Source organism: Salvelinus fontinalis, chromosome 34 (genome assembly GCF_029448725.1).
Source record: "Salvelinus fontinalis isolate EN_2023a chromosome 34, ASM2944872v1, whole genome shotgun sequence".
In the NCBI taxonomy this organism is placed as follows: domain Eukaryota; kingdom Metazoa; phylum Chordata; class Actinopteri; order Salmoniformes; family Salmonidae; genus Salvelinus; species Salvelinus fontinalis.
The window spans coordinates 9,149,138-9,157,368 of record NC_074698.1 but is presented as its reverse complement, the minus strand read 5'-3'; positions in this window follow the sequence as shown (position 1 = coordinate 9,157,368).

The window sequence follows — 8,231 nt, the reverse complement described above, 5'->3', positions numbered from 1 at the left end:
CATTCCCCATGAGCCCCTCCCCAAGAAATTTTGGGGTATTACTCACGGGTCTCCAGTCTTGCTTCCTTGCTGCCTCCTCATATCGCCTCCTCTCGGCTTTCGCTGCCTCCAGCTCTTCACGAGGAAGGCGATATTCTCCAGGTTGAGCCCAAGGTCCCTTTCCTTCCAATTCGTCCTCCCATCTCCAGAAATCCTGTGTAGGTAGGTCCTGTTGCCGCCTTCCATGCCGCTTGGTCCTATGGTGGGTAATTCTGTCACGATCGTGTGGCGGATTAACGGACCAAAATGCAGCAGTTGGAAAATATGCCATCTTCTTTTATTTTAACACGAAGATGAACACGACACAAAAACACTTTAACAAAACAACAAAATAACAAAACGACCGTGAAGCTAAAAACGTTGTGCACATACATACAGGCTACAAACGTTCTACATAGACAATTACCCACAACCAATGAGAGCCCATGGCTACCCTAAATAAGGCTCCCAATCAGAGACAACCGAAATCAGCTGTCTCTAATTGGGAACTCATTCAGGCAACCATAGACTCTCCTAGATAATTAACCAACATAGACAACGCTAGACATCTACACTCAACACAAAACCATATACTACACCCCATAACCCCTTTACCATATAAACACCCAACACCAACAAAACATAAACATTACCCATGTCACACCCTGACCTAACTAAAATAATAAAGAAAACAAAGAATACTAAGGCCAGGGCGTGACACAGCATTAACTCAATCCTCCACTGAATACATTATAGAAAATAGAGTGGCAACGCTGCAAATGTTATCACATTACTGTAAATGTTATCCTATTAGTGAGTTCATTTTGTGTGCTGGTGTTGTTGAGTAATGTTGAGGGTGCGGTTATGAATGTGTAGATTAGAGAAGCTTTTGCTTTTTTAACTTCAACCCCTCATCATTGGTCCTTATTCTGACTCACTTGCACCCCCCCCCGCATCCCCTCCCCTCCTTTGCCCCCCTCACCCCCTGCGGCATGTGCTCAAAAACATGGCCATTACCGTTATTGGTTCCTATGGCAACCCTACCCTGCTCTTGCAGCCCATAGGTAATGGTGGTAGCAGTGACACTATGTGTGCTCAGTGGGGTTTGTTGGTATAACAGAAATTAATATGTTTACAGTTAGGATAGATAAGTGCTATTTTGGAACAGACACTCAATCTCTCCTTCTCAGTCTTCATCTCTATCTATCTCACTTGCTTGGTTTCACACACACACACACACACACACACACACACACACACACACACACACACACACACACACACACACACACACACACACACACACACACACACACACACACACACACACACAAATCTCTTCATAATTCCTTAAAACACTAATGCACCCAACTAGGGAAGAAGAGAGATAGGGGGGGGGGGGAGAGATAGGGGGAGGGAGAGAGAGAGAGAGAGAAAGAGAGAGAGAGTAAGTAAATGTTATTCTTTCTTTGACATATACTTTTGAAAGAGAGCGAGAGGGAATTTCGGAGGGAGGGAGATAAGGCCATGAATACATGTCTGTCCTCCCTTTTTCTTGTCAGTACCCCAAGGAGAATAGTTGAATGACAGACACACACACACGCACATTCACACACACTCTGCGTGGTAGCAGGCAGCATGTGTGTGGCGCACCCCACCACCGACTGCTTCTAATTAGCACGTCTCTGCACACACACTCAGCTCTTGAATACTGCATTACCCAGTTAGCAACAGACTCCAATTTCATTTGGTCTTTGAGGGAGCTGGGAAACGCTGGGGAGTTGGGGAATGCAAGCTCATTACTGGTGATTTTCAGTGGAAATCAATGGTACAATACTTTGAGTTCTCCTGGGATAGAGGGGTCAGAGAGAGACACTTTCATGTCAATTGTCTCAGACATCATCCTGGCAATTCTAAGCTCTCCAGAACCCATTGTTGATTGTTTCATGTTTTTTTACAGGCAGGCACAGAAATTGAGTCCCATTAATACTGAAAAATACCTGCCTTTGTCTGCAGTGAATGTGGCAGAGCTGTCATGCCCGTCCTTATTCTACTCCCATCCTGAAGGGATAATTAAAGAGATGTCTAGTAATTTTTTTTGCCATTACTGATCTCAGATCTGCTCATAAGTTGCTGTAAGGTGCTAATGGATGTGGGGGATACCTTATGGAAAGTACCCCCCCCCCCCCCAAGACCATTGTGATTCACTTTAGTGAAAGAAAGATTCCAGTCCGTATGTAAACACACAAATTCTCCCTTTAATCCAGGGGTGTCAAACTCATTTTGCCCCAGGGGCTGCATTCAGTTTTCAATGAGGTCTGGGGACCGCACAAAAAAAGGTGTTATTTCCTCGTCGAAATGTACAAAAAATCTACCTCTACCCATATATTCCCTGACTGTCTGGCTTTAATTCCGGTGGTTATTAGCAAGCTAGACATAGTCAAGAAACTGTGTACATGTAGGTCCATTATACATGTAGGTCCATTATATATTTTAGTCATTTTAAGTAACTCTAACCACCCGCGGGCCAGATTGGACCCCCTCCGGCCCGCGCACCGTATGTTTGACACCCGCGCTATAACCCTTTTAGCTTGTTAGTGTGATTGTGCATCTGTTTATTTCTATCCTGCAGCATAGGGCTGATCTGGATGTGCTCCTCAGCTAAATACAGAAACAGAGATAAAAGATGGGGCAATATAGTCTCTGATGGCCCATTCTTCTTCATGGGGATTTGATTTGGCCACACTGCCAAAGGGCTGCCTCTGCAGACAACGAGCGCCGCAGTAATATAATGCTCAGTCTCAAACGTTCATAGGGTTAGAGTATCATTAGATCTATTACATTCAGAATCCTATATGTTTGGTGAATGAAGTCAAGAGGTCTGAATGTCAATTTATGAGAGGGAGTCATAGACATAGTCTGCCCATTATTCAGTTTCCTATAATGATGGTGAACTTCATTGCAAGCGTCAACATCGTCAATTACTTCATACGAATCTGTATTTTAGAGGACCTGTATTCCATATTGGTTTAGGTGTAACCGTGGAGACGAATGGCAAACTGAACGCTGAGTTAGCTGGCTGAATTTCCATAATCATTCCTTTCATATCCCGCAGTTTGAAGTCTCTTCAAATCCACCAAAAGCATCTGTCTCATCAATTGTTACCTGGTACACCTGCTGCATGGTGCTAAAAGATGTCTTCTACATTTGTGTGACGTGAATTCAGGGCTAGGGCTGGCTGGTGGAGAGTAGAACAGCAGATGGAAAGCTGAGGAAGAAAGAAGCAGGAAGGAGGATGGTGAGGAGGAGGAAAGAGGAGAACATCAGGACATGCTGACAGCTAAGGAGCTTCAAGACTGTGCAGGTAAATAACACTTCACCCTGGAGCTGAAGAATCCACCCGGTTCATATTTGACAGCATGCCAGTATACTGCACATACAATTAACTACCATCACCACGTATTCAACAGGCCAAACCTTCCCCTCTCACTGTACTATAGTAAGAATATTGAAGTTTGTGAAAATGTGACGCAGTGGAAGAGTACATGTGTTAGTTTATTGACTGTTTAATTGGCTGAATATGTAATATGCGTGTGGGTATTTCTCGAGAAGAAGACCGGCGTCAAAATAGCTTCCAGCCTTACAATATGGCTAACAGTAGGGTTGCAAAGGGTCGGAAACTTTCCGGGAAATTTCAGAAAATTTTCTTGCAAAGTTAATCCCTGGAATTTTGGGAATTTTTCTTAAATTAATCAAAACTGTGAACCTTTTTTTGTGGGATACACATAAGGCATAGGTCTTGTGGCATATTTTGGTTACACTATCCCCAATTCAATGGAATTGCAACCCGCTGCATGCACAGTGCATTCTTCCATCGCATGTGCAGGGCACTTTTCCATCACATGTACAGCTGATTCTCAAGATCTTGCACACTAACGAGATGCTATTGAGCCCACACTACTACACTGTCTGAGCCAAGGACTGCATGCTTTCTGGTAAGTTTTGATTACAATACTGGATTTGGTGAATATATATGTTTTGTTTTTTTGTTGTCTAGTAAATAGTAGCCTACAACAAGGTGTGTTTAAATCATTTCTAACTTGTTTTTGCTACCATGTGGGTTTTAGCTTGCTTGAGCCTGCTAACTGAGGAGTGTTAATTCACCTGTTTCCATACATGTTTCATTTTAAAACATTTATCTTACTAAGGAGTTGTTTAATCTAACTGCTGAACTATTTATCTGTACATGGAATTGTATTCATTTTTTCCTAATCTTTACAGGATAATGTCATAGGCACTATCTGATGTGTGGAGATATTTCACTGCAGCTAATGTAGAAGGAAAGCTGTGTACATTTGCAAATACTGTGCCAAATCATATGTGAAGAATGCAACAAAGATACAGAATCATCTGGCCAAGTGCATAAAGTTCCCTCAGTGCTCACAACAAGCAACCTCTGACAAAAGTCCCTCTACTTCTACTCAAGATGAAAATTATGAATGAGACACCATATCGATAGCAGCAGCTCATGGTCCTCCTGGAATCCGACGTTTTTTTGACTCAATGCAGGAACGTCAGAGAAATGCTGATGAATGTCTTGCTCAAACTGGTTCACATCTGATGCTCACAGGCAATGTGTATTAGAAGAGATTTCTGAATGTTCTTCACCCAGCATACACCCCTCCAACCAGACAAGCTTTAAATCAAATCAAGTTTATTTTATATAGCCCTTCGTACATCAGCTAATATCTCGAAGTGCTGTACAGAAACCCAGCCTAAAACCCCAAACAGCAAGCAATGCAGGTGTAGAAGCACGGTGGCTGGGAAAAACTCCCTAGAAAGGCCAAAACCTAGGAAGAAACCTAGAGAGGAACCAGGCTATGAGGGGTGGCCAGTCCTCTTCTGGCTGTGCCGGGTGGAGATTATAACAGAACATGGCCAAGATGTTCAAAATGTTCATAAATGACCAGCATGGTCAAATAATAATCAGGAATGAATGTCAATTGGCTTTTCATAGCCGATCATTAAGAGTTGAAAACAGCAGGTCTGGGTGGACAGGTCAGGGTTCCATAACCGCAGGCAGAACAGTTGAAACTGGAACAGCAGCAAGGCCAGGTGGACTGGGGACAGCAAGGAGTCATCATGCCCGGTAGTCCTGACGCATGGTTCTAGGGCTCAGGTCTTCCGAGAGAGAGAAAGAAAGAGAGAAGGAGAGAATTAGAGAGAATATACTTAAATTCACACAGGACACTGGATAAGACAGGAGAAGTACTCCAGATAAAACCAACTGACCCTAGCTCCCCGACACATAAACTACTGCAGCATAAATACTGGAGGCTGAGACAGGAGGGGTCAGGAGACACTGTGGCCCCATCCGATGATACCCCCGGACAGGGCCAAACAGGAAGGATATAACCCCACCCACTTTGCCAAAGCACAGCCCCCGCACCACTAGAGGGATATCTTCAACCACCAACTTACAATCCTGAGACAAGGCCGAGTATAACCCACAAAGATCTCCACCACAGCACAAACCAAGGGGTTTACTAATTTGCTGGATGCAGAGTTTAACAGAGTTCAAGTGAAGATCAAGCAAATCATAGAGAAAGCAGACTGTATTGCAATCATCTCTGATGGGTGGTCGAATGTTCGTGGGCAAGGAATAATTAACTTCATCATCTCCACCCCTCAACCAGTATTCTACAAGAGCACAGACACAAGGGACAACAGACACACCGGTCTCTACATTGCAGATGAGCTGAAGGCAGTCATCAATGGCCTTGGACCGCAGAAGGTATTTGCACTGGTGACAGACAATGCTGTGAACATGAAGGCTGCTTGGTCTGAAGTGGAGGAGTCCTACCTTCACATCACACCCATTGGCTGTGCTGCTCATGCATTGAATCTGCTCCTCAAGGACATCATGGCACTGAAAACAATGGATACACACTACAAGAGAGCCAAGGAAATGGTTAGGTATGTGAAGGGTCATATAGCAGCAATCTACATCACCAAGCAAAGTGGGAAGAATAAGAGCACCACATTGAAGCTGCCCAGCAACACCCATTGGGGTGTTGTTGTCATCATGTTTGACAGTCTACTGCAGTCTCTCCAAGAAATGGCCCTATCACAGTCTGCCGATATGGACAGCCCCATCAAGAGGATCCTCCTGGATGATGTACACTACCGTTCAAAAGTTTGGGGTTACTAAGAAATGTCCTTGTTTTGAAAGAAAAGCAAATTTTTTGTCCATTAAAATAACATAAAATTGATCCGAAATACAGTCTAGACATTGTTAATGTTGTAAATGTCACACCCTGATCTGTTTCACCTGTCCTTGTGCTTGTCTCAACCCCCCTCCAGTTGTCGCCCATCTTCCTCACTTATCCCCTGGGTATTTCTACTGAAGGAAATGTCCTCAACTGGCAGCTTCATTAAATAGTACCGGCAAAACACCAGTCTCAACGTCAACAGTGAAGAGGCGGCCGCGGGATGCTGATGATCAACTAGCCTTTTAAAATGATAAACTTGGATTAGCTAACACAACGTGCCATTGGAACACGGGAGTAATGTTTGCTGATAAATGGGCCTATGTACATCTGTGTAGATATTCCAATTTAAAAATCTGCCATTTCCAGCTACAATAGTCATTTACAACATTAACAATGTCTACACTGTATTTCTGATCAATTTGATGTTATTTTAATGGACAAAAAAAATGTGCTTTTCTTTCAAAACAAGGACATTTCTTAAGTGACCCCAAACTTTTGAACGGTAGTGTATTTTGGGAGAGAGTGGTAAGCAGCCTGAAACTCCTGAAACCTAAAGCAGTAGCCATTGCACGGATTGAGGGAGACAATGCCATCCTGTCTGATGTTTAGACTCTGCTTGCAGATGTAAGAGAAGAAATCTGTACTGCCCTGCCCACTTGCTCCAAGCAGAGGAAACTGCAGTTCTGAAATACAGTTGAAGTCGGAAGTTTACATACACTTAGATTGTCATTAAAACTATTTTTTCAACCACTCCACAAATTCCTTCTAACAAACTATAGTTTTGGCAAGTCGGTTAATAGTGTGTGCACCAAACAAGTAATTTTTCCAACAATTGTTTACAGACAGATTATTTCACTTATAATTCACTGTATCACAATTCCAGTGGGTCAGAAGTTTACATACACTAAGTTGACTGTGCCTTTAAACAGCTTGGAAAATTGAGGTAGTATGTACATGTGTGTATAGTTATTGTGACTATGCATATATGATAAACAGAGAGTAGCAGCAATCAATCCCAGAACAACATCAAAGGACCTTCTGAAGATGCTGGAGGAAACAGGTACAAAAGTATCCATATCCACAGTAAAACGAGTCCTATAACGACATAAGCTGAAAGGCCGCTCAGCAAGGAAGAAGCTACTGCTCCAAAACCTCCATTAAAAAAGCCAGACTACGGTTTGCAACTGCACATGGGGACAAAGATGGTACTTTTTGGAGAAATGTCCTCTCGTCTGATGAAACAAAAATAGAACTGTTTGGACATAATGACCATCGTTATGTTTGGAAGAAAAAGGGGGAGGCTTGCAAGCCGAAGAACACCATCCTAACCGTGAAGCACAGCATCATGTTGTGGGGGTGCTTTGCTGCAGGAGGGACTGGTGCACTTCACAAAATGGATGGCATCATGAGGACGGACAATTATGTGGATATATTGAAGCAACTTCAAGACATCAGTCAGGAAGTTAAAGCTTGGTTGTAAATGGGTCTTCCAAATGGACAATGACCCCAAGCAAACTTCCAAAGTTGTGGCAAAATGGCTTAAGGACAACAAAGTCAAGGTATTGGAGAGACCATCACAAAGCCGTGACCTCAATCCTATAGAAAATGTGTGTGCAGAACTGACAAAGCGTGTGCAAGCAAGGAGGCCTACAAACCTGACTCAGTTACACCAGCTCTGTCAGGAGGAATGGGCCAAAATTCACCCAACTTATTGTGGGAAGCTTGTGGAAGGATACTCGAAACATTTAACCCAAGTTAAACAATTTAAAGGCAATGCTACCAAATACTAATTGAGTGTATGTAAACTTCTGACCCACTGGGAATGTGAATAAATAATTCTCTCTACTATTATTCTGACATTACACATTCTTAAAATAAAATGTGGATCCTAACTGACCTAAAACAGGGAATTTTTACTAGGATTAAATGTCAGGAATTGTG